The sequence below is a fragment of the Triturus cristatus genome, chromosome 1_2, assembly GCF_964204655.1.
Source record: "Triturus cristatus chromosome 1_2, aTriCri1.1, whole genome shotgun sequence".
Classification (NCBI taxonomy): Eukaryota; Metazoa; Chordata; class Amphibia; order Caudata; family Salamandridae; genus Triturus; species Triturus cristatus.
In genome coordinates, this window is record NC_140580.1 from 439,113,800 (window position 1) to 439,140,828 (window position 27,029).

The 27,029-nt window shown below is 47.5% G+C and overlaps 1 protein-coding gene across 7 annotated transcripts in view; it reads right to left on the bottom strand.

Annotated features, from left to right (window-relative positions):
- PLCE1 (phospholipase C epsilon 1) overlaps positions 1–27,029 on the bottom strand; it is a 932,976-nt gene that overhangs the window by 473,282 nt on the left and 432,665 nt on the right. The window lies entirely within an intron of this gene.

Consider the following 27,029-nt stretch of genomic DNA (forward strand, 5'->3'; position numbering starts at 1 on the left):
CCAGGCTCTCGACGCACGGACCTCCACCCTCGGTGCGGAGGTGTCGGATCTGCGGGCCGCGCTTGGAGACATCAGGGTGGTTAACGACCATATGGCCCGGCGGCTTGAGGACTTCGAGGGACGGGCCCGACGCAACAACATCCGCGTCATAGGTGTACCGGAGTCCTCCGACGGCCGCCCGGTTGACCTCGTGGTCGAGGAACTTATCCTGAAACAGTTGTCCTCGGCTGGCCTAAGTAAGTTCTTTGCCGTGGAGCGGGCCCATCGAGTTCCGGGCGGTCGGCCACGGCCGGGGGCCCCCCCGAGGCCTATCGTGGCCAAACTGTTCTACTACAGGGACCGCGACGCTATTCTGCAGGCCTCACGGACCCACGGCCCGGTTCGTCATGAGAACTCGACCATCAATTTTTACCCGGACTTCACGCAACTGGTCCAGAAACAACGGATGGGATTCCAAGGGGTGAAGCGTCGTCTCCGTGAGCTGGGCCTAAAGTATTCGATGCTCTACCCTGCAAAACTCCGAGTGGAACATGGGGATCGGACAGCCTTTTTTGACTCTCCTGTGGCTGCAAGTGACTGGCTGGACTCTCTGCCGGACGGAGGTGGCCGTCCCGGACCCTCTGCGGGCACCGCAGGTGATGGGTCCCCTTTAGAATGACTTTTGGTCCTTGATTTTGCCTTTTTGCACTGTACAGTCGGGTCTTATTTCATTTGCATATTGTGTTTTACCAGGACCAGTGAGGGGGGCGGGCGGGGACGGGTCCCTTACCTCCTCTGGGTTCTTTTCGTAGAATGGGGTTAGGGGGCGACAGGCACACTGCAAGTTGGGGGGGTTTTTTGGCCCGCAGGGGTGCAGGGTGGGGGGAGTTGGTCCTGGGGTGGGGTTGGGGGGGAGGAGGGTTTGTTTTGCTGTGTGTTTTTTGTTTACAGGGCGAGGTACTGATTTTTGTCCACATTTGGGAACTGTGCTGCAGGCTGGGGGACCCTTGATCTATTGGGGGGGATGGGGGGGGACGGGTTGAGGCTTATGTCATGGAACGTCAATGGGTTGGGGGACCGTATCAAGCGGGGTGTAGTACTGCAATATTTGCGTCGTTTGACTCCTGATGTGGTGTTTCTCCAGGAGACGCATCTGGTTGGCAATGTTTGTCATGCAATGAACAGGGGGGGATACCGCCTCGTGGCCCATTCTGGTTTCACAACTGGTTCCAGGGGGGTGGGCATTCTGCTGCGAACCTCACTTCCGGTGGAGATCACTAAGATAGTCTCGGATGACAGAGGGCGCTATGTGTGTTTGATTGGGAGGTGGGAGGGGCAGCCCCTTGCCCTGGTTTCAGTTTACGTCCCCCCGGGCCTCCAGAACTCCACCTTCACTGACTTGGGTCGAATGCTGCTTGACCTTCCGGACAGCCTCCTGCTCATGGGCGGGGACTTTAATTCTGTGGTTTCGGGTGAACTGGATCGTCACCCACCAAGGACCCTCCCCGCTGCCCAGGCATGGCTGGGTGGGATGCTGGAGACCTTCGGCCTGGTGGATAGTTGGAGATTAATGCATCCGACCCAATGTCAATTCACCTTTCACTCGGGGGCGCATGGGAGTCTCTCTAGGTTAGACTACTTCCTTATGCCCGCGGCGCAGACTGGTCGGATTCGAGAGGTCAGGCACCTGGCGCGGGGTATCTCCGACCATTCTCCGCTGTGGCTTGTTTTTGACACCGGGCCGCGGTCTGCAGGGCGGATCGCTCCCATTAACCCATGGTACCTGCGAGACCCTACGACTCGTGACAGCCTGGTTAAGGCTATGGACCAATACTTCCTGGATAACGAGGGGTCGGTGTCTTCTGCAATGTCCCTGTGGGAAGCCTTTAAAACCGTGATCCGCGGACACGCCCTTTCCCAGATAGTGGTGGCTAAGAGGGTCAAGAGTGAGGCAGTGGTGAGGCTGGAGACTGACATCTTGGGGCTGGAGTCGGCCTTGGAGGCGAATGTTACTCCGGACGGGCTCCATGCCCTCAGCCTGAAACAGTTTGAATATAGGTCCCTGGTCACTGACGCGGCCAAAACTATGTATAGGGAGCAGCAGGGTCGACTGTACGATGCCGGGGACAAGGCGGGAAAGTTGATCGCGTGGCTGGACAGGAAGGAGAGAGTGAATCGTGTGGTCCCGGAGTTGCGTGCTGCGGATGGTGTGTGTGTGACGGAGCCTGACGAGATTGTGGAATGTTTTGCCGACCACCTCCGGGCTGTGTACTCCCCAGTGACTGACAGGGATGAGGACGACTCTCGCCTTCTACTGAGGGATATCGCCTTGCCCTGCCTGTCCGTTGAGGACCGTGAGCGGCTGGACGCCCCCTTGTCGGTGGATGAAATAGCGACCGCGATCCGCTCCCTTCGCTCGGGCAAGGCTATGGGTCCCAACGGTCTGCCCATTGAGCTATATAAATTGCGCCCTGACAAGCTTGCGCCCTTCCTCAGTCGCATGTTCCGTGAGTCTCTGGCGGCGGGTTCCCTCCCGGCCGATCAGCGTTTGGCCACGATAGTCGTTATCCCCAAGGAGGACAAGCCGCGAGATCGCTGTACTTCTTACCGGCCTATTTCACTGCTAAATGCGGAGCCTAAGATCCTGGCGAAAGTCCTTGCCAATCGTCTGTTGAGCGTCGTGTGCGATCTGATTCATCCGGACCAATGCGGATTCATCCCGCATCGTAACACCGCTCTTAACTTGCGGCGTCTTCATGGCGCCCTTGCCAGGGCGGAGCTCCTCTCCGAACCGGCCGTGCTGGTTTCTTTGGATGCCACGATGGCTTTTGACACCATCGAGTGGCCATTCCTCTGGGCTGTCTTGGCTAAATTTGGCTTTGGGGAAGGATTTATTGGCTGGGTGAAGCTTCTGTACACGGGACCCATGGCTCAGGTGGTGGTGAACGGGCGGGTCTCTCGGCCCTTTGCCCTCGGCAGGGGCACGAGGCAGGGATGCCCGTTGTCCCCTTTGCTCTTCGCTCTCGCCCTGGAGCCACTCGCGGCTTGGCTCCGCTGGGAGCCCTCGCTTCGAGGGATCCGGTGGGCCCCGGGCTTTGAAGATCGGGTTTCGCTGTATGCGGACGATATTCTCCTATATCTCACCTCACCGCGGCAGTCGCTCAACGTCCTCTTTGACGTTCTGACTTCCTTTGGGAATAATTCGGGTCTCACGATCAATTGGTCTAAATCCTGCGTCTATCCGATCTCCGGTGGTCCTCCACTCCTACCGCCTCGGCTTCCGATCCAGGTATCACTGAGCGGCTTTAAGTACCTGGGGATATACGTTTCGCTGGACCCGGTGGCTCGCTATGAGCTGAATCTCCTGCGTCCGCTTCGGCGATTGCGAGAGGATACGGCCCGGTGGTGCAGGCTGCCCCTGTCCCCGCTGGGTCGGGCCGCGCTGTTCAAAATGATGTCCCTTCCCAGGTTCCTCTATGCACTCCAGAATTCCTTCGACGTCATCCCAGTGGCCTACTTTCGGGAGGTAGAGAGCCTGCAGAGGAGACTGGTGTGGGACGGGCGGGCGCGTATTGCTCTTGCTAAGCTTACTCTCCCCTGGTATGACGGGGGCATCGCGCTTCCCGACATTCGCAGGTATTATTGGGCCGCGCAGCTTTCGGCCATCAACCATGCCACGTATGCGCCTGGCCTGAACCCGGCGTATGAGATGGACAAGTTCCTGCTTCCCGGCGGGGACTATAACAGGGCGCTGTACTCCCGCTCGGCTGGCCGGACCCTTACGGGTCCTACTAAGATTGCTGTGCGGACCTGGAGGGCCGCCACTGCGGCCACGGGCTGGGGTGAGCGACTGACATGTGCTACTCCTTTGTTTGCCTCCGATCGCCTGGGGAGCCTCTGGACTACGAAGGGGTTTGACCAGTGGGACACGATTGGTATCAGCAAAGTGGGAGACCTGTGGCATAAGGGCGCGGTTAAGACTTTCGCGGCTCTTCAGGCCGAATATGAGCTTACGGACAGGGAGTTCTTCCGCTATGCCCAGGTTCGACACGCCCTGCTCTCGGTCTTTGGAGAGGGGACCACGATCCCGGTTTCCTCGCCCCTCGAGGACCGCATACTTGACGGACATGTCCCGGACAGCACTATTTCTTTAATTTATAAGAAACTGATTAATCATCGGGCTGACCTCTTGGTGCGCCTTCGGGAGGCTTGGACGGGGGGATGGGGTGGAATTGGACGACGAGGACTGGCAGTCTGCACTGTCGTCCCCCAAAGAGGTCGCCATTCCAGCCCGTCTCCGGTTGGTACAGCTTAAGATTCTTCACCGGGTGTATGTGACGGGTCCTCGCTTGGTCTCGATGGGATATTCCGACGATGGGCTCTGTAAGCGGGGTTGTGGGCTCAGTGCCACCTTTCTCCATATCCTGTGGGAGTGCCGCGAGGTGGCGGACTACTGGCGCCGGGTACATACGGTTATGGGACAGGTCACTGGGGTTGTGCTGCTGCCGGAGGTGCGTCGCTGTGTCCTGAATGTGTGGGAGCCCAATGATTATAGCGCGGCTCAGACTCGGTGGGCGGCCCTGGGGAACATGATTGCCAAGAGAGATATAGCGCAGCTTTGGGGTGCCCAGCGGCCGCCCACCGTGTCAGTATGGAAGGAGAATATGGACTGGTGTATGTTCAGGGAGAAGACTGTGTATGTTGCCCGTGGTAAGCCGGGGGCATGGGGCAGAATCTGGGGGCAATGGAATGCATATCGCGGGGGTATCTGTACGCCCCCCCTGGTGGACACCGATATCGCCATGTCCCCCTGACCCTTGACGGTTCCGGGCACCTTTTGGAATGACTACATATGGACGTTCAGTTCCCTTGGCCCCCCCCCCCGTCCCCAGCCTCCCGGTACTCCTTCCTTTCGTGTGCTGCTTAATGGTCTGACCTGGAGTTCCCCGGAGGAAGCCTGACCTGCGCCGTTTGTCTTTATGCCTCGCCTTTTGTTTTTCTTTTAGTTTTCTGTGTTTGTTTGATCTAAGTCTCCTGTGCCTCTAGAACTATCCGGACTCACTACGGGGCCGACCCCCGGGAACCGACTGCAGCTTTGATAAATGTATATTTCATTCTGTACTTAGCGGCCGGCCCTGGTGGTTGTAGGCCCGTGCTTGTAATCGAATTATTGTTCAATAAAAACTTTTAAAAACAAAAAAAAAAAAAAAAAAAAAATATATCCTACTACATTACAGACAATCAATTCATACAAAAAGTTCGAAGAGAATGCAGAGTATCTCCAAACACTGCAGATATTCTGTACTTTCTATGTGTAAAGTAGTTTATGACAGTGAAACTGTAACTGAGGATACGCCAACAAGAACTCAACCAACCTACAAAAAATGGTTAGTGAATGAACAAAATGGCTCACGGTCCTAGATGAGTCTCTCTCACCTTATCAGACATTTTTAGCCACATAAGACGTGACGTGACTTGACTTTAGTTTAGCTTAGGCGCAGTATCCGTCACGCTGCCAAAACAACTATTTATGCAACCTCCAGCTTACCAGCTCATATATGCAGCCCACCAGAGAAAGACACCGCTCTGTGAGACAACATCCGTGGTAGAAGCACCCTATGCAAATGACTGGTAACATAATATCCATGACATTTGTCTCTATTTGGTTATATATTTTATAAATGGCTTCAATTCTGTAATAATATTAAATACATATCATACATTTTCATAGACAATGTAAGAAAATGATGGCATGTGACCCCCTTCATATATCGCTTAACAAACATGTTAACCACTGAACAGATATCATCAACATTCTGGGAGAAGAAATAAAAAAATATTTTAGACAGAATCTCAACAAATAAACCCTCTTATGGATAGGAAAGAAAGGCAAAAGACAAGTGAAAACAATTTAGGAGGAAAATTGAATGGTGTTATTCTAAATCCTTAACATAAGCCTCTTCTCAGTGCTTTTTACAAAACTGTCTCTTGGAATTTCTAAGTAACCCTACTTGCTCCTTATTGATCTCTTGGAAGTTTTAATGCAGCCCCCTGTCCTCAAAACGTATTATAATGGCACATGTTTTATGTCATATTGATCCCTTTTGGGGTATGTGTTTTGTGTTTTATCCAGCCTTGTAACACATTTCAGCTCTTAGATGTTTTAGAATGGTGCTACCCCTTCCAATTTAAATTCGACCAGTCAGTTGGTATTGAGACATCAAGGATGCCAAGTGTATGGTGATGTGGTTCATTTTTCTTGATTTACTCTCGCTTTCAACACTTCCACACATGGAAATAATTTAAAAACATGTTAAATAACCTCTTTACAATACTGTCACCCTTGTAAAAATATCATTACAAATGTGCTACAATTTAACTCCAGAGACTTTACAACCCCAATCTTCAGCCAGATCCACATCTCTGAAACCAAGCTTATATAGTTTCATAGACATTCAGTATTTCCTGAAAATATATTTTTGCTGAATGATACAAATCTGATGTGCACTCAGGAAAAGATTTTAATTCAACATATCCTTCCAAAATGTGTGCCATTGCTTCTCAGAGTTTCTGAGACAAGATAGGATATCAGAGACACAATCTATTCTTTACTTTTCAAGACTTGAGGGCCAATAGAGATATCTCCTCTTTCCACTAAGAGCAAGAAATAGGGGTGCCACATTAATATGACCTGTTTGCAAGATACAGATATCATCGAAGGCACTGTTCAACATTTGGTAATTAATTATTTTCAAAATTCCAGATACTGAATTTATATTTCATGCAATCAAAGGTTAATATGGAACCATTTATACAGATTTAACTAAGATGCATTTTTTCAAGTGCTATCCAAGATGACAAAAAATACATTCTTTATATCCCCAGATTGCAGTGTCCACATGAAAGCCCTTTTCCGTTTAAATTCCGTCAGCAAATGTTTCCAAAGTTTTATCAAAGTAACACTGTCCAATTAAAGAACAAAAATGCTATAGCATTTTAGATTTGCATTCATACCAAAAGGCTTGTGGGCATTGCATTTGATTCAATCAAGCAAGATTTGTTCTCACTCATTATCAAATATGATACTTGCAAAACAAAAGCAGTTTTACAGCTATAGTAGTCAGGGGGGAGAAACAAATATTCCCTTTACAGAGTAACCCATGAAAATGTGGTTGTGCTTTCAGAACTTCACATGAAGTTTCATAACAATATTTTATCAGTTGGTGCGGACTTCAACCAACCTGATACAAGAATCTTACCAAAATATTAATTTCGAGAACATTGATTTTATCCAATAAAGGAAAACGTAGACTGTGTCCCCAATCATGGCAAATTCCTAAATGCTTTGAGGGTTTCCTGAAGATTAAAACTATATTTCAACATAGTTAGGAAGGCTATGTACAACTAAGCATTTAATTTATTTGGGTGACAACTTAATTCCTCCCTTTTCCTCTTTACACGTGTTGCATGCCGAGAACATGGGAAATGCGGTGTGAACCCAGATAATGATTGGACAAAATATTGAGGACAACATATCCAAAATAAAATATCGGCATGCAAGGCTAAAGTTTTTATACCTATCTATTTATATATGTACCTTCTGTATATTTTATATATATTCTTGTACGACGATAATCTGGGGGTCGATATTCAGTAGAACAACCCAGAAAGACATCTGCTTTGGACAAATTTGATTAGTATCCAAACACAACAGGAATCTGTAATATACAAACCATGAAGCACTGCAGCCTCTGGATTAGAAATTAAAAGCATTACATCTGCCCCATAACCACGTATGTTACTATCTTGATACACAGGCGCCACGCCTTCCACATCTGGATTATTTCTCAAACAATTAAGCAAAGGTTCCAGCACGAAGTCAAACAGTATTAGCAATGTCTGATATTCCTGATAGATGCCACTCTCCATGTAAACATTCTAAGATAAACTCATTAGTCAGTATTCAAACCATCGCCCCATTGTATAAAGTACTTAATCAGGGGAGCCGTTGCGCCTTCGGCTTTTGCCTGTGAGGGGAAGACAGGACTTCATTGCCCAGGAGGCTGTGTGCTGCTCAACCTCCCTCACCTGTGCAGCTCGTCTGGGGCTACAAAACATCTTGACGCTCCCGCTTCGCGGGAGCCTCTGCGCCTTCGGCTTTTGCCTGTGAGGGGAAGACAGGACTTCATTGCCCAGGAGGCTGTGTGTGCTCAACCTCCCTCACCTGTGCAGCTCGTCTGGGGCTACAAAAGATCTTGCCGCACCCGCTTCGCGGGACGCGCACGGGCGCGCGCCGGGCGAAGCCCGGGCTAAGGGCGGGCCCGTTTGAGCCCGTTCGAGTCTGGAGTAGGCTGGGCTGGGCCCACTCTCTTTCGTGTGCTCCAGCACATGTTCCCTGGACCCGCTGCGGTAAGATCTACCACTTTTATTTTGAATCAGGTACCTGCACTTGTTTGACTGTGAAATGCCTCCAGCGGGCAGCAAGGATAAAAAAAGGACTAAAGGTGGGAGCGTAATGGGAACTCTAGATCAATTTATCACGCGAGCCTCCAGTGTTCTAGCGCGTGAAATAGCGGATACAGAACGACGGCTGTCCACTGAGCCAATATTTACAAAACGTTCCTCCTTGGGTCCCATTATGAACGCAAGTACGCCAATTCCTTGTTCTGACGATGAAAGGACCGCTTGTACATCTGATGCGGATCCCTGTGTGGTAGTATCACCAACCGCCACAACTTTGGGGGATGGTCCCAATAGCCATGCCCAAGATGAATGTGGGCTGGATGGGATAACTCAAGAAAAAGCGATGAACACCGCAACTAGGTCGAAGTCGATTCCGATACCTACCACCTCCACGAGAAGTAAGAAAGTATCAAAAAATGTGGTTGTTGCCAAGAAGAAAAACTGTAAAGGTGGCCAGCTTAAGAAAAACAACTTTAAAAACTCTAAAACACCAAGGTGTTATGTGGGAGGAATGACATCTCGGGAATTGACTATGGAGACCGCAGGGTTTGTGGAGAGTGTGGGGACCCAGACTGAGCCTATTGCAGTATGTCCGATGAATCTCATGGAGTCAGAGGCTCCAGTTCCAACAATTAATGATGTACTCTTGGAAAAATTAGGGGGCTTAATTACTGGCTGCTTGTCACCACTTATTAAGAGATTGGCAAATATTGAAGAACAATTGGAAATTATTGCTAACACTGCTGCTCAAAACTGTGGGGGTGTGGGAAGGAAGAGTCATTCCAATGTTGAATCAACGCCCCAAATACCATCTCCTCTAACTGTTGATTGTCCTTCTACTTCAAATGATGCAATCAATCCAGAGAGATTGCGGCCATCGGCTATGGTCCGAAGTAATTATCCAGCCGGGGGGGTACCATTAAAGAATGCTGGCTCAGCTACGATAAACTCTAGCGGTGGCAGTGATCAGCACAGCCAACTTCCATCTCGCCCTGAAACTACCCGTCACCCTGCTGTATCATCCCGCAGCAATAATAAAATACCGCTTGCAAGAGTTGATTTACCACCTGAATCTAGTCCGTATGTAGTTGTTTTGACTGGTGTACCACATTTGGGGAGTGATACTGAGGAGTCATACCTATCACTAAAGAACAAGGTCACGTTCTGGCTCAATAAGTATAGACCATTGCCATCACACGTAACCAGTGAAGTATTGTTTGTCAGGAGGGTAGCATGGGTGGGCCATAAGATAATGGACACCAGGGGGGATTGTATTTTGATTAATTTTAGGAATACTTGGCTGGTGAACTATGTTTGTGGATGGGGCCAGTCTAGGTCTGTGGAAGGTATTGAGTCCCACCCATTGTCCTATTTCTATCCCACCACACAATTGCAACCTAATCCGGGCTCTGATCGGGCTATTGATGCTGCAGGGACAGTGACAGGTGGTATATACAGCAGAGGGAGACACTGCGAACCAACCCCTAATATAGCTTTTAGTCAGAACAATAGATACAGTCCTCTGGATTTGGTTGACTGACTGTATTTTGAGAGCTCGCAACTACCAATTGCAGCTGAAAATATAGTTGGGTATGAAAAGAAGGGTGGCTTAGGGAGTATTGGTATTTGCAACCAGAATATTGTAGGGAGTGGTAGAATTACCACTAGGGGTAGCCTAGCCAGGGGGACTTTGACTACTACTACTAGTGGCCGACCTCTGATTGTCAAATCGAGAAAAGGGGCAACTGATGTAACTCTGGCACCGCTTTCTCCGGTGCCACAAACAAATAGCAAGCCCAAAAGTGGGGAGATAGCCGGTGGGGCAACTATGAGTCCATACCACGTGTGTAGTATCAGTCAGGAACCAGGCATCAGGGCCTCAGATCACAGTGAAGGGACAAGAAACGTGCGGAGTGTTTGGAACACGTCCACCCAGAGGTTCTTAGTGTTCTATCCACCAGCCCTAATAACAACAGTAATACCCACACTACCATCCATGCCACAGATACTAGTTTCCATACCAATGAGTCGGTAACATCCTGCCCATTGGATGGGGCACATAGTAAACCGCACTGTAGTAGGCTCGCCTCAGCGTAGGTGTTGCGAAGGAGTGTGGGTGGAAACTAATGTTGCGGGCTTAACCAGTAAGATGATGAGTGTTGAATGGGGTTCCTTTGTGGATGACTGTGATGTTTGTCTGTTCCAAGAGACTTGGGCCCGCACGAAGCAGCATAGGGTGGGTTTCGCTTCATTTTCTGTTCCAGCAGTGTGGGGTGGGCAAAGTCGCCCCTCGGGGGGTTTAACCATCTGGATTGGTTCCCACTTGGGATGTACGTGCAAAATACTAAATCCAGGCTCTGTGGATATCCAGTGTGTTGTTCTTGTCTTCCCAGATGATTACAGGATAGCACTAATTAATGTATACTCTCGTCCTGTTGGTGTAGCTAAAGAGTCCAAAGTTATAGAGGACCTGACTACTTTTATCTCAACTGTACCAAGTAACATCCATGTATTGCTGGGAGGTGACCTGAACTGCCAATATGAGCCCTTGGTAGGCTTTAATGATACTGACCATATGGAAGAAGACCTTTATGGGGTCATACCTATGGCGCAGGCAAACCCGGTCAAAGTCTGGACACCTTTAGCAATACAGATAATGACGTTGACTTTAACCCATTCTCTACGAGCGTGCAATGGTCGCTTTTCCTCTGATATCCCTGCAAAATTGACGTACAATAAATTTGGGCAAATGTCTCTCCTCGACTATATTATGGTAGAAGTTAGGTCATGGTCGAGAATTCTAGATTTTGCGGTTGTTTCTAGAATTGATAGTGACCACAATGCCCTGACTCTGGACATGGCATTACCTAATGTCAGCAAGATTGGTGTATTGCCTTGTGAATATAATTCAGGCGATTTAACTCTAACAAATGATAGGCGCAGAGTTAAATGGCAGCTATTGCTGGAAAACCCTGGTAAAATTCAAAAAAACTCTACAGCTTGGCTATTCCAATTTTAGAAGATCTTGCAGCTCTTGTTGATTCATCTCTGCCTGCAGATTTTTATGGTCAGCTGGAGGTTTTCCACAAGCGAATGACTTGGTTCCCAAGAAGGGGAAGAGGGCCCTTCCTAGTTTGTGGTATAACACTGCATTTAGGAAGGCTAAAAAAGAACTACTGTCGGCTGTAAAAGCAAACAACCGGGATGAAATTAAAGTCAGAAGGACAGACTATAAAGTATTAACCAAGGCTGCGAGGGAAGAATGGGAGCACGAAAAGTGGTCTTCGTTAACAGTGGCACTAGACACTTAAGACTTTCGCAAATTTTGGTCCATAATTAACACCGGCAGTAGTGAACCAAACCCGGCCAATGACTCTAACTTAGCGGCAGATGTCTGGGAAAATAACTTCCAGGCCCTGTATTCTCCTGAGGTTTTGCCAGGCCACCCGGAATTATTTATGATTCCATCTATTGCAAATATGCAGTGTGAGGTGACCGAGTTTACGGTTGAGGAGGTTTGCAATGTTATTGCTAAACTCCCCTCTGGAAAGGCTCCTGGTCTCGATAAACTACCGGGCGATCTTTTTAAGCATGAACCCAAAGTCTGGGGTCCTTATCTCCAGATTTTGTTGAACGCGGTCCTAGGTGGTATGCCAGTACCATACACATGGATGGGTGCAGAGATAGTGCCTATATATAAAAAGGGTTCTCCTCTCCTACCCTATAAGTCTAATTGATGTCTCCCAGAAATTATTTGCAAGACTCATCTTGGATCGTCTTCAATTGTGGATGGAGGAGTTTGCAATTTTAAGTCCTTACCAGGCCGGGTTTCGGGCGAACACCTCCACCGTAGACCAGATTTTCCGATTACTATTACTATATTGGAAAACTGTGAAAATAGAGGGTGGCAGCCTCTATATGGTGTTTGTGGATCTCCGAGCAGCCTTTGATCTTGTGCCACGGGGTAAGCTCTGGTCTGTACTCCTCGAGATGGGCATCCCCACTGACCTATTAGAGGTCCTGATGAGATTACATGAGGCAAATTATGCCCAGGTTAGATGCGCGAAGAATGGTTCTCTGTTGTCACGGTTCCCAGTTGGCAGGGGGGTAAGACAGGGATGTGTGCTTGCACCGACCCTGTTCTGCCTCTTTGTCAACGGGGTTATTGCACATCTTAATGCAGTGCAGGACAATGACGCTCCCAAGTTGGCTGGCAATAGAGTGCCTGCTATCATGTGCGCTGATGATACCCTTTTACTATCTAAGACACCCATGGGTATCCAGCAAACACTTGATAGCTTTGAAGAATTCTGCACTCTTCGGGGTCTTGAGATAAATATTCTCAAGACTAAATATATGATTTTTAATCCGCCCCGTTCTACACGCCTAAACCCTAAACTGGGGGACACAAGACTTGAAAGGGTAGCTGTTTTTGATTATCTGGGAGTCACTGTTAATGAAAATTTGACGTGGGGACACCAGATAACTAAGACACAACTTAAACTGGCTCAACTTTCTGGGGGAATCATCAAATTGTTAAGCAAGTCTTCTAGTAAACCAATTGGTCCTCCGTTGGAAGTCTACAAGGCACAAGCCAGGGTGTCTTGTATGTATGGGGCTGAGCTTTGGGGACATTCTAATAGGCTTGCTATTACAAAGGTTGAGAATAAATTTCTGCGGCAGCTGATCGGACTTCCATCGAGCACCCCGCTTTTACCGTTGAGGCTTGACCTAGGGATTAGGTCAATCGACGACGAGCTTGCATTAAAACCCCTTAGGTTTTGGCGCAGGCTCTGGGTGACCCGAGAGCTGACCAGCTACAGACAGGAACTAAAAGAAATATTGTCCTTCTCTGGAGCTCCAAAAATCCCTTGGCTCATCTACATTAAGAATGAACTGACGAGAATTGGTGTTCCTGCCTTGTGGGCTGATCCAGAAAGTCAAATGTAAATTAATTTCACGCCAAATGCTAGTAGCTATTTTTCGCTCTAAAAAAAAAATGGCAGCTCAATCTAATCCCTCCTCTGGTTCGGCCATTTGTTCTTTTTTATCTGTGAAGGATTGTTATCTTTTTGAGCCTTTTCTGGACGTTATATACCCCATCCTAGCCAGAAAATTGTATGTTTAGTATAGGCATGGTGTTCTCCCTCTCCGGGCCTCTACTTGCAAGTGGGCACTTATAGCACCAATGAATTGCCCCGCCTGTGAGTATGAGAAAGAAACGGAGACTCAAGTCTTTTTTTTTCTCTCCGGCTTATGTTAAACCCAGGAGATATTGGCTGCTGCACCTATGCAAAAATATGGGGTTTCGTTATTGTATGCAAGCGCTAAGAATACTGAAGTCTGACACATCCGAATGTATTGTATTTGCTGTCTCCCAATTTTTAAAAGCTATGTGGCACAAGCGTAGAAATTTTGTTTCATTAACTATATTGTTGGTATTAATATCAAGTGGACTATTTTTGTGTATTAATAGTGGTGGTAACTCAATGCTAGTTTTTAATCTTTTTTACTTTTTTATTTACTGTTTTAACTTTTCTTGATTTTATGAACTATTTTTAATGTTCTGTCTCCCTGTGCTATCTAGGTATTCTACTATGAATTCCAGAATGCACTGATTGAATTAATTAAGTTGATTGTGATTTTTCACATGTGTTCTTTATGCTATGTGCACACTTTTTATGGTCATTGTGTACCGAAATAAAAGTTTTTGATGATGAATCAGGATTTATGTGCATCTGTGAGATTTAAAAAAAATAATACTCCATGAAAAAAAGACCATCACACCCTACCAACCTTTTTTTGCAGTTCAAAGACAAGTCTACCTTTGGCACAGAGGGCTTGATATGCAAATCTGAATGGGTACATATGCTCCTACATCTCCTTTATGAAAACTGTTCAATGGCAATGGAGCAGTTATGGAATATTTGCAACTTTCTTGGTAAGAGGCAAAAGTTATTATGGAAATGGGCACATAATTAGCATATAAGGCTGCATCCTTATCATGTTTTGTAATCAATATTATCAAAGCCCAATTTCATATGGCAGTTAAAAATCATTCTTAAATTTTTCATTATAAACCACTGTAAACAAAAGGAACCGCAATTGCTTTATTCATTTATTTATTAACTTGTATAGCGCCTGAATCGACCCCCGAAAGGGTATCTCTGCGCTTGGGACGGACCGTGAGGATGTGTTGCAGCTTCAGCTGAATCAGGAGCAAAAAAGAGTGGTCTTAAGCAACTTCCTGAATTGTAGATCAATGCATTGTCTCAAAATTATGGGGAGCTCGTTCCAATATCGAGGACCAAGGTGAGAGAGGGCCCTTCCTCCTAATCTAGCCTTCCTTACTCGAGGCACCACGAGAAGATGTTTGGAACCCGAGCGATCTGGAAGGTAGATAAGGTGTAAATTTCTCCAAAAGGTAAGAGGGGCCTAAATTAAACAGCGACTTGTGGATAAGACAGAAGATTTTGAATCTTACCCGTTGGCCGATAGGAAGCCAATGCAGCTGCATAAGAAGAGGGCGGGAAGCAGTCCTAGGAGGAGCATTGAGGACCAAAGGCACCGCCATATTCTGGACTACCTGCAGTCAGTTGAGCGAGGCCTCATTGGCGGAAATCAGCAGGCCGTTACAGTAATCCAGACGGCTTAATATAAGTGCCTGAGTTAAAGTTTTGCGGGTTGAGTCAGGAAGCAGAGGGAAGACTCGACGGAGCAGTCCCATTGTGTGGAAACAGGCGCCAGCTGTCTGAGCAGCATGCTCCTTCAAAGTAAGGGCTTGATCCAAACGGATACCCAAGTTCTTAACCGTCAACTTGGGGGCAGGATGGGGACCCAGATCGATCGGCCACCATTCTGGCGTCCATAGGGAAGGGGCTTCTCCGAAGAGCAGGATCTATGTTTTCCCCACATTGCACTGGAGTAAATTACTCTTCATCCAGTGTGAAATAGCTCTCATACCGGTAGAGAAGGCCGACTGCACAGATGGAGTAAATTTGTCAAATGGAAAGAGCAACTGAGTATCGTCGTCATAGGATATGGGGGTGAACCCATACATTCTCAGGAGATTGGCCAAGGGAGCGATATAGATGTTAAACAATGTAGGGCTCAAACATGAGCCCTGGGGTACTCCCCTGGGCAGTTCCGTAGGTGCCGAACGATACGGGCCTAAATTGACGGTCTGGGAGCGGGCTGATAGAAAGCTCTTCATCCATTGTAAGGCCGAATTTCTTAGTCCGATCTCCTTTAGTCTTCTGAGCAATATACGATGTGATACTGTGTCGAACGCGGCGGATAGGTCCAACAGCACCAGAATCGTAGAGTGGTCCTTATCTAGGGTCATCCTGATGTTATCCGTGACCGCTAGCACAGTGGCGTAATGAAAGTTTAGGGGGCCCCCTGCAAAGTACATGGAGGGGCCCCCCAGCTCTGGGCCCAGTCAGGGGTTCTCAAGCCTGGGGCCGTGGACAGCGACAGAGAGGGCCCCTGGGACTCAGGGCCACCTGCACCGTGGGGACTGTGGGGGCCATTGTTATGCTACTGCTTGACCCCACTGTCACAGGTTCGTCCCCCAGTAACTCTACTCAGCCGTTCATCCTTTTGAGGTTGATAAAATTAGTACCATTGAGACTTCGGAAGCAGTACACATCTGCTACACTGCCCTAAAAACCGCCAGGAGAACATGTGCTTTAAAAGACACATTAGGTTATATTTTAAGAGCAACAAGCCTTAGATTTCAGGGGGCATTCCTCTCCAAGTTCCAAAATTGAGGTTGGGATAAAAAAAACAACCGAAATAGCATGCAGTTCCTGCGACAGTCTGTTTATCAAAGACAATGCAAGGACTGGGCCCACTCTAGACGGATGAAGAAATATTCTAGTTCCTTCCAAAAGTGTGGGCAGGTCTGCTCTTGTAGCCACAATTGCACTCCATGATGTTGGCACAGTGGGCAGTCACTGAGCGTGGCCTACACATGAGCAGGCTGTGCTAGGTGTATGTAAGATTGTCCTATGTGTCACTCTACAAGAGTCTGAAGATGAGCACAAAAAATACATACTATAATGACAGACTCAAAGTGAGGACAATCCTGAGTCTTTCTTAAATAAAGCATCATTGGCAAGGTAGTTCACATAGAGGGCACCAAAGCAACAACTAGCAGAAGGTATTCAAATGCCATGGGTCTCTTACAGTCTGGAGTTAACTGGTTGCCCTACTGTAAGGGAAGACAAAAGACCTCTTCGATGGCTTGCATTCGAAGAGGGTAAGAGACATCTTGGTTGTTGCTCGGGGACTTCAATGGCAGGATGTTCGTGAGTGCGCTGTAATGAGGACTTCCATGTGTTGTGGACAAATCTTCTCCTCTGAAACCATCTGAAGGGGAAAGCAACCCAGAAGCTTCCAACCTTGAGGACGACTGCCAGGGAGTGTTCCTGGTTAATCAGGATCTAGGCAGGGTAAAACCACATAGGCAAGAAGGCAGAGATCCAGGCAACTTGGGAAGTTAGACTGCTTGGGTATTGACTGAACAGAGGGACTTTTCTAGGCTACCTCGCATATCTTGTAGACTAGACCCAGGCACAAAACCAGAAGGGCATGAAGAACATATGGAATCTACTATAAGTCTTTGCTATGAACCATAGTACTTATCAACAGCCGTAGCTGACACCAGAAAAGGGCCAATGGTATTATTTTGCATGTGCTCTTTCAAAGCAAGCAACTCATGCATTTCTGATTCATCGTGGTGAAAGAGGAAGTCACGATATGCCAGACGTATCCACCAGATTACGACACAGCTTCTGTTGGTCCATCATAGATCATCAACCATCTTCAGAAAGAACAAGAAATCCTTGCAGTACAGAGGATGGATCTTCAGGTCAATGTTGTCATTGACCATCAATGGTGGAAGCACAGTTAATGGACGGGAAGCAACAGTGTCAGATCCATCCATCATGAGTGCACGAGAATCAAGGGAGGGATACCCAAGGAGAATTCTGACAATGAGGACCGGTTCAGGGCGACAGACACAGTAGGCACAAGTGCCGGCTCCTCCGCTAAGGCGGAGTAGCGTCACCTCACTGCTTTTTAGCAGTGAAATAAAGGTAAAATAAAATGATAACTCTACGTTATCATTTTATTTGTTCGTGGTGTGGCGGCTTTGCAGAGCGTGGCTCCTCCAATGACAAAGGAGGAGGAGTGGTTTGCCCACTCCAAGTGTGCATGAATGTTTGGGTGGCAGTTTAGGACCGACCATACATTCATGCGCACTTGGCATGTTCTCCAGCCGGGCTGCACTACAGCCTGGGTGGAGAACATGCCCAGGTCCCCATTCCCTGGCTGAGTCTCGAACCATGGCGCTAAGCCCAATCACAATGCTGCACAGCATTGTGATTGGTCAGGGGAGCCTGGGTGCTTCCTGTTCCGTTCCCAACACGAGGAGAGATGTGGCATAAGGTAAGTGTTTTTGTCTTTATTTTTTTAGACTCCACCACCACTCCCCCTGCCTCCCGCCCCGCCACTCCAGGTCTGTGCCGGCCGCCACTGGTAGCCACACTTAGTACACTGAAGACAGTCAAGAGAAGTCCTGCACACAAGGGGATGTAAGGCTGGTTGTACCCAGATCCCTGGTGGTAGGACTTTTGGAACCACCATGCATGGATCTTTGGGGGTGGTACAAACAAGAGTCAGACTATCACTAAGTGCATTGGTTCTAACGCTGAGCAGTATGAGTGATGGCTACAGAGGCATCGCATTTTATGTGTCAAACTACAGGAGCAGCAGAAAAAAAAAAACCTTTTCATGACAGGGATTCCCATTGGTGATGTTGTGTTTTCACAGACAGCGGGTCAGAATACCTGGTTATTCTGGGAGCGGAGTGGGGATTTTTCCTGAAGAGTAGGATGGGGAATGGTCTTCACCTTCGTAGTGTAGTGAGTGGGAGCATCCAGAAAAGGAAACATTCTTGGTTGGATATTCTGGGGTTTGGTGGTTCAGGGCTTTGAAAGGGAGGCAGGCAATCCTTATGGTGCAGCGTGCTCCTGTCTCTGCTCTCGGACACAAGCCATTCTGCACATGCACATCCTTGCCTGGTGATTGACATCTACCAGCAGGGTTGGCTCCTCCGTTGGAGCGGAGGAGCGTCAACCCACTTAAATGCGCGGAGATGAAAAATAAAATGGTAATTCATCATTACCATTTTATTTTTCATCCTGACATCCTCCTGTACTGAACTAGCGGCAGGACGAGGGCGAGGCCGCTGCTGAATGACAGCAACAGGGTTTGGGAGGAGGGTGGGTTGTTTTTGTCCATCCGTCTTGCGAAGGCCAGGCAGACATGCACACTTTGAAACATCTAACCCAGCAGTCTTAAGACAGCTGAGTTAGAGCAACTGCAGGCCTCCATAGCACTGTGGAGAGCTGAGACAGGCCACTCCCTCGAATAAGGACGCTGCTCTCATACTGGTGAGAGCAGCGCCCTGATTTGTCAAGGGAGTCCTGGTGGCCGGGCTGCAGTGCGAGGTCTGGTGCAGGAGGGCCAGTTGTCAGGTAAGTGTTTTCTTTAATATAGTTTAAGTTTATATTTGCGCGCCACCAGCTTTGTTTGATTTTTTTTATTTTATCTGAGCGCGCGCACGCCACCCTCTTCCCAATGATGCCAGTTGCCACTTTCAGCCAGTGCAGGTATTTCACCAAAACCCCAGTGCTATTCTCATGGGCACAATGCCATCATTTGATATCAGTCTGCTCTGTTTCGCCTGCGACACCAGCTTGCCTACAGCACTATGCATTCTGCGACTCTAAAACTTCACCTTCCACAGTGCAAAATGCTGTCGCCAGGACTGGTTGAAGGTGTCACACGTGATATGGCGCCAGGAGCTATGCACCCCTTCTAATAGATAAAGACATATACCTTTGACCCCGGTGATGGCAACAGTGCAATGTGATTACATAAATTTGAGGGGAAAAAACTCCAGGCAGCAGTATGCTAATAAACAGTGATTTGTGACAGACATAAACTGCAGTAAAGCTAGCAACAACAAAAAAAGAAAAGGTAGAGGTGCGTTAGTAACGTCATTGGTTACCGTTAAACGTGGCTGCCAAGAAGCCCTGAATCATTTGTGAATTCTTCACCAAGCCCTGGATTTGTACCTGAAAGTACTCTTCATTCTGTCTTTTTTTCCTCATTATTATTCTTATAAAGGTAAACTCAAACCCTTAGCCCCAGATGCTGTTCTCAGCACAACCAGGAAAGACTGGGGGTGTCGCATGTGATATCACGAGACCATTTGCAGCTATTGGCTAATTTGTGCTCGCCCTGTGGGCAGCCACTGCTCTGCCCCGTCCCTCCGTCCATTTTGCTTCTTGTGGGAGCAGAAGTGAACTGATGGTAAAATGGAGCTGAGCAAGGGGTTCTCTAGCCTCCGCGCAAAGCATCCCTTTGTGTCCCTAGGTGTAAGAATGTTTAGTTTGACCCTAGAGCCCCCTTTCCAGATGCAAGTTGAACTCCATGCAACCAATTCACACGGCAAAGCGCCTTAAACATTCAAAGCGCTTTGCATGATAACCAGGGCCCCTTCATTAAGGGGACAAGGGCTGCAGAGGTGGGCTCACCACCGTAGTCCCTCTGCATTTCAAAGGGGCACATTCATGTGAAAATGAACCCCAAAAGCTGAATGACTGAGTCCACATCACACAAAGGTGTAGCTATGGGCTCACAGGTCAAGCTTACAGTAGAAAGTAGTATCTTAAACATGTCACTGGATAAAAACGCTAACAAAAACGTTTAAGCAGCTTGTAGGCTGATTTAGATTGTAAATTCGTTACTACTCCCTGGAACCTATATATGGAAGCATCTAGGAGGCGCATTTTAATATCAGAAGCGTTGGGTGCTCCTTTTATTCCTGGACGTTATTCACCATATGATATGGACGAAGGGTGGACCTAAAGCGGTGAAAGATTCCAGTGGTGTCATTTCGCTGACAAACTATTTCGTTTTCCTGGCACAAAAAACCTGCAGCGTTGATCTGAGGTCGGGTTTTAGTTCTGCCTATACGGAATTAATGTTTTTAGTTTTTGAGCAAATCTACAGAACATGTATCCCCTGAAAGAACTCCTCAGCACCCCCCCTAACCTCCCCACCCCGACCCCCCTCGTTGTCATTGGCCTCTAGAGAACATTTGACCAGTGGTGACTTCTAGGGCAGTAAAGCCATATGCTTCTGTTTCTAAACCCTGCCATTTGTTCCTGTCTCACTTGGAAAGGATGTTGAGGGGGTGGGGCGGAGGGGACACATTTCCCATTGGAGTGTGGGCTAGAGGTTTCACACATGGGGTCTCTTTGATAGCCGCGGAAGGGGAGGGTTTAAGAATTGCAAATATTTTGAGTGAAGATGAATATGACTTTGAAGCCTCGTATTATTTTTATTGGGTTGGCGCTTTACAGTCATAGCTGATTAAAACTGTAGCGTTCCATCTATTAAGCGCCTTTATCAAAAAAGAGGCACTCGGTTGGATACTAACTTGTCATATTTTATATTCATTCCGCTACATATTCAGTTTTTTCAGAAGTTACTAAAGAAATGGCTGCAAAAGAGGTTTCCATTCAAATTAGACAAAAAGTAAATGATCTGTTCTAAAGTTTTCAGTCACCCTGCCCTGCCAATTCCAGCTGTGAAACAGATGCAGCCGGAGACAAAATACTGACCACACGTGCAGGACAGCAGCAGCATTAATCATTGTACGCAAACCCCGACCGACAGCATGGCAATATTAATGGTGCACGGTTTTGTGGATGTGCATCCTCTAATTCAATATAATACCGTGCGTTAAAATCGTAGTGTTCAAGTTTTCCCCGGTGAGACACGACTTCCCCATCCATAGTTCTGCCTGTCGAACCGTGGAACAAGACGTTAACCAGCGATTTCTCCCATTCAAAGCCCGCGGATCTGGCGTCTTACACTTTTTTCGTGCGAACATTTCACGGAGTTTCACCTGAAGTAATTTGTGCCCAGAGGTGTGTGCAGAATTTGTACACTAATAATAATCCTGTTTGTGCAAACACGTTAACTTTACACTCGAGCCTGGATTACCAGTTCAAGTGTAACAGGGGCCTTGAATTTTAATGTCGGTTATTCCCCAACTCTCCAATGAAGTCATCTAGGGCATAACGGGCGTGACGCCCACGTCAAGCCCCCGTCACTCGTATAAACACGAACAAAACACACATTTGTTTCCCATGAAAATCGCAAGCATTGCTAAAATGCCCTTTTGCTGAAAGGCAACGACAAGTTACATCACATCCGGTAAGGCTACGCCACACCAGTCTTGCCTGAAGAGACGTCTCCCATCTTTAATACAACAAAATGAGGAAGTGACATCGCTTGCCCTTTGGCCTCCATGACATCAGAGTTGAACCCTTATCCCACTCTTAGCCTCTCTCTATTGACGGTCCTGCCTCCATGAATTCGGTCAGGGGTAAACAAGCATTGGCAAAGCTAACACACGGGCATTGATGGGTGAATGATAGATGAAGTAGAATCAGGGCTTTAAGTGGGATGAAAAAACTGGGGGGGGGGAGGGGGGTCTCTCAAAGGGGCTTGGCCGAAGTAATTAAGGGCATGGCTTAAAAACATGTAGGCTAAAAATCTGTGCTTAGCATTGTGTGCCGCCCGACTTGTATTTTGCTGTTTCTGTCATTGCATCCAGACATATCAAACAACAAGAAACATCATACGTACAACAAGTCAGGACTATTGGCTTTGTCAATGGTTGTTAGTTGCATAAGATAAATAAGCACCAACTATGGCTTGCATATGATATTGAAAAAGCTTTGACTTAAAGCCCTGGTGACACCACGACAATGTTGCTGCTCTACTGTAGAATACAATGGTGAAGGGAACTCTTCTAAAAAGGATCGCATTTGGCTCTCTGGGTCGGATTAAACGTATGGCTGAAAGGGAGGATATTTTGAATTCCTGCTAGTTCAATTTAGAAGGACTTTCGGCAGCGAAACACAGCTCTCCAGCTTGCCCTGCCTGGCCAGAGTCTTGCTGAGGGCCCCCAATCTTGTTCCAGCCGGGCTCTGACTGAAGAGAAACAATGTAACTTGTTACATTGTTTCTTTTCAGTCCTGGGTCAGCGCGGAGGAGCTCAGAGCAGGCTGCAGCTGCTTTAGAGAGTGAGACACACAGCTCTCTACCGAAGAGCTGAGGGGGGCCCCCTTCACCTACTGAAGACTGGGACCCCCCCGCACTGCGGGGGCGTTTGTTACGTCCCTGCGCTAGCAGTGCTGATTCAGTGCTGTATTTGAGCCTAAAGCTGGACTGGGAGGGGTCTAAGCAACCCGTAAGTTCGACATGGTTGAAGAGATGATTGTTGACATGTTTCTCCAATAGTTTGCTCAGAAACGGAAGGAGCGAAATAGGGTGGAGGTTGGAGAGATCCGTCCAAGGGACTTTAGTATTCTTAAGAATCGGCCTGACATGTGCAACTTTCCATTCTGACGGTACATGGCCTTCTCTCAGGGAGAGATTAATGAGAGATTCGATCGAGGGACACAATTGATTGGCCAGAGAAGGGATAACTTTGGCCAGGATAAGGTCCAGAGGGGACCCTGATTTTATCTTATAAATCAATAATTCAACCTCTGCTGATGTTAGTGTGGGGAAATACTCTAGCAGCTGAGGATTTATCGGTTTTAATTGGTCAGATGGCGTTAGGATCTTTGAATTTACAATAAAATCGGAGCAGTTTTTTTATTAAAATGAATAACCCTTCCAATCCAGTTTTATGCTATAGGTGCCGAAAGAATAGACCTATCCTCTAGGCCGGCAGTAGAAATTGTGGCGTCTTCAAAATAAGTGTCAATTTGAACACCATCTGTCAAGCTTTCCTCTGCATATAGTACCTTTTAATGATCAATAAAGGCAGAACTACCATCTTTATCACTGGCCTATTCCATTCTTAAGACAGGCAATCAAGCAAGGTTTTCCTCTGTCTTAAGTTTACTTGCAAGAAGCATAATGGACATTCTCCTCCTTCCAAATATTTCTTTTTAATATACTTCAGTCCATATTTGAACTTTGTATTGATAAAGTTATTAAATTCAAACCTACATTTAGTAAAAGTCCTCAAGTCATCCTCTGTCCAATTGTACATTTTTGAAGGCAGGCTGGAAATAAGAATGCTCCTTTTCTCAGTTTGAAGCAAAGTAAAGCATTTTTCAGCACACAAAAGCCTTTAGAGAATTCCAAACCAAGGGTAACCAACCAAGACCGGGTTAACAGTCAGTTCTAAAGTCATTTATGGAGAACATACAATCTGAAGGTCACACGGGCCTCACTTAACTCACCTCTCCTTGTATGATGCAATCTGGCAACTAGATGCTCTTCGGCTTTTGACATTTTGCATTGAATGTAAAAATTCTGGTGGGAAGAGTAGAGGGAAGGATGGGACTTGTGGTGTAGTTATTTGACTATACACATTTTAGGAATCAAGCTGTTGGCTTACAGCTGGGAGGGGAGCTGAGAATGCACCATAGTTTTCAAATCACTGGAAGTGTGATAGTTGGGATCAACAGTTGACTTTTGCCATTCATAGAAATCAATGTTAACAGGACCGGTTAATATAGGAATCTAGACTTCTCTTTGCAGATGTCCCCCCACTTTTTGCCCCCATTTGAACTACTCGATGCAGGTTTCAAACTTTGACAGTGTACCAAAGCCTGCTTCCTTAAAATGTACACATACTTAATTGTAACCCAATTGGCAAGGGCTTTAGCACCATTGTATGTCCTTGGTAAATAGTAACCCTGGTTCTCAGGTAATGGGTAGTTAAGAAGTTCCCTAGGGACTGCAGTATGTATTATGCCACCCTAAGGGACCTCACAGACAAACTGCATGCTGACTGCAATTGCAGGATGTGTGGACTGGTGCAACACATTCTAAAAACATGACAATGCATACAACTGGTGTGCAATGCCCACACACTCCATGTATTATATGCAAGTCACCTCTATAGCAGGCCTTCAGAGCACTAAGGCAGTGTGCATTATATTAAATGTAAGGGCATATCTGCATGAGCAGATATGCCCCTGTGATGCCTAGTTATATTGCTAGACATTGCAAGTGATCAGGAAGCCATTTAAAGGTATGTAATGGGCACTGGTCATTACGAGTTCCCAAGCTACATAATGGCTTCACTGAACATACTGATGTTTAGTATAAAACATCTTGTCTTCATAAACCCATACTGATGTTAGTATCAGATTTATGAACACATGCACACAGAGGCCACCTTAGAGATGCCCCCTGTATCCCTACTAGTCACTTAGCGTGCTGGCTGACTGGTATCAGCCAGCCTGCCATTACACAAGTTTCTGATCCCCTGCAGGTCAGAGCTTGCGCTCTCAGAGGCCAGGAACAAGGCCTGCCCGGCGGAAGGTAATCACATCTCCTCAAGCAGGATGGTTAGTGAAGTTAGAATATTAAGGGCTTCAAAAGCCTCTGCCACCTTTGATATGTGACCCTAGCTTTTCCCAGTCCTGGGAAATACCACAACCTGCCCTGAGGCCCATTAGACAACAGAGCAGGCATGAAATTAGATATTTAGGAGGCGTGTTTCACTTACAGGCTAGTCAAACCCCTAAGGTGGGCTAGGGAAGGGTTTCACCATCTTGTTTTTGGGAAATCGGACTTCTGGTTCAGGGTTATGCCTGCTCCCCACAGGATGTGGTCATATAAGGGTTGTAGTCACGCTAGTGGTAAGTAGCCCATTGGCTCCTACATATACTCCCCTAAATGCCCCTAAATTGAGTATTTCGGGGTCCCTCTGACACCAGGGCCTCAGATTTGACTACCTGGGATCAGAAGGAGGACAAAGAAAAAGCAACATCATGAGAACAGTGGAACTGCACTGAAATTGGCACCTAATCCTGCCTGGCTGCTTGCACCTTGACCATCACAAAGACCAGCTCGTCCAAAAACTGCACCTCCTCCCCAAACCCTTGGAGGGCTGGCCAGTGCTACAACAACCACTTAGCATCACTCTTGGGGAGGAGGAGCCATCTCCCCTGCATCTGCGGGTACCAACCGCACTTCAACAGTAAATCGTTTTGCTGACCATTGGGTCCACCAAGGGAGCATCACATCACATCAGGAGGAGGTTTATGTGATTCCATTCTATCCACCGAGTTTCAAGACATTAACCCCCTACCCACGGGGGCCCCCTTGCTCCAATACCATGTGAATCGGAGCACTTGCAGCAACCTAGGCTTATTCGTGTTCAGCCCGGACACCGCCATAGCCAGCCTACACAACGAGGGACTAGGGACTGACGAGGCCCACACAGTGTCCCTGCGGTCTTGTTCTACTCCCCTCCAAAGGTCAAACCGAGAACCATGAGAGCCTTCAACGTAAGATGCAAGCCGGCCAAACACCTCTGCACTCGAGCCCCACAGCCTGGGTTCACAACAATTGACTGCACCCCCTTGTTATAAAGACCCTCACAAGCCGAGCCCCCTTTTGGCTTCTGCTGAACTTGTTTCCAAGTCCTCCCTTTCAGCCTTTGTGTTCAGGTGCCTATTTCTTTCAACAGTGTAGCGTTCGAGGCTACCAACCCATCAAGCACCTCTGCAACCGGACACATGAGGACAGGTAAACTGAAAATCCTGGTGGTTCTTTGGACCTTGGCCCCCTAACACCTTAAGTTCCAAAGCCCATCTCCCCATAAATTTCGACTAGAAGTATATGTTTCCGTCTGCCCTTTATGGCTCCGAACTTTGGGGGTTCAAAAACATTTCCGAGCTAGAAAGGTGTGAAAATAAGCTCCTGAGAGATGTGGTGGCCCTCCCTGCCTCCACTCCGTTAATCCCCCTGAGGTCAGATCTGGGCAGGCGTTCGCTCAAGGATCTAGTGCGCTTACGCCCGGTGTTGTTTTGGGCTCGCCTCCGTAGATCTAGGGAGCTCCAAAAATATGCCGCTGCCTTGGACGAACTAATTTTGCTCAACACGAATAATAAAATTAAGTGGTTATGCAACCTGAGACAGATGGTTGTTCACTTGGGGCTGAGGGACTCTTGGGAAAGTCAATCCCCACCGCCAAAATTAGTGATCAAACAGCTGTATTGGGATCTGGTTCAAACAGAGACTATCATTAGAGGCTCAGGGGGTCCCTTAACGGAGCGATTTTTGTCGTTCAAATGGAGTAGGCGTTTAGAACCATTCTTGGATTACATTGAGATCCCCTTCGATAGAGCACTTTATCTAAAGGTTAGGTTGGGGATACTCCCAGTTTATGACTTCACTTCGGGGTGGAAAAAGCAGGCTAGCACACCGAACTCATGCCCTGGTTGTGCAGCACCTACAGAGTCTGTTGCGCATCTTTTTTTTGCCTGCCCAGCATATAGGGTATCCAGGAAGATTTGGCTAAAACCACTATGCAAGGGGTTGGGCCTTAGATGCCACTCAATGGCTCTGCGGATACTCTGTACCGACACGTCCTCTACTGTTATGGTTTGCGGAGTTGCTAAATTTTTGGGCAGTGCGTGGCGGATACGCATGAGGCGTGTCAAGGCCATTTCTATCGCCACTTA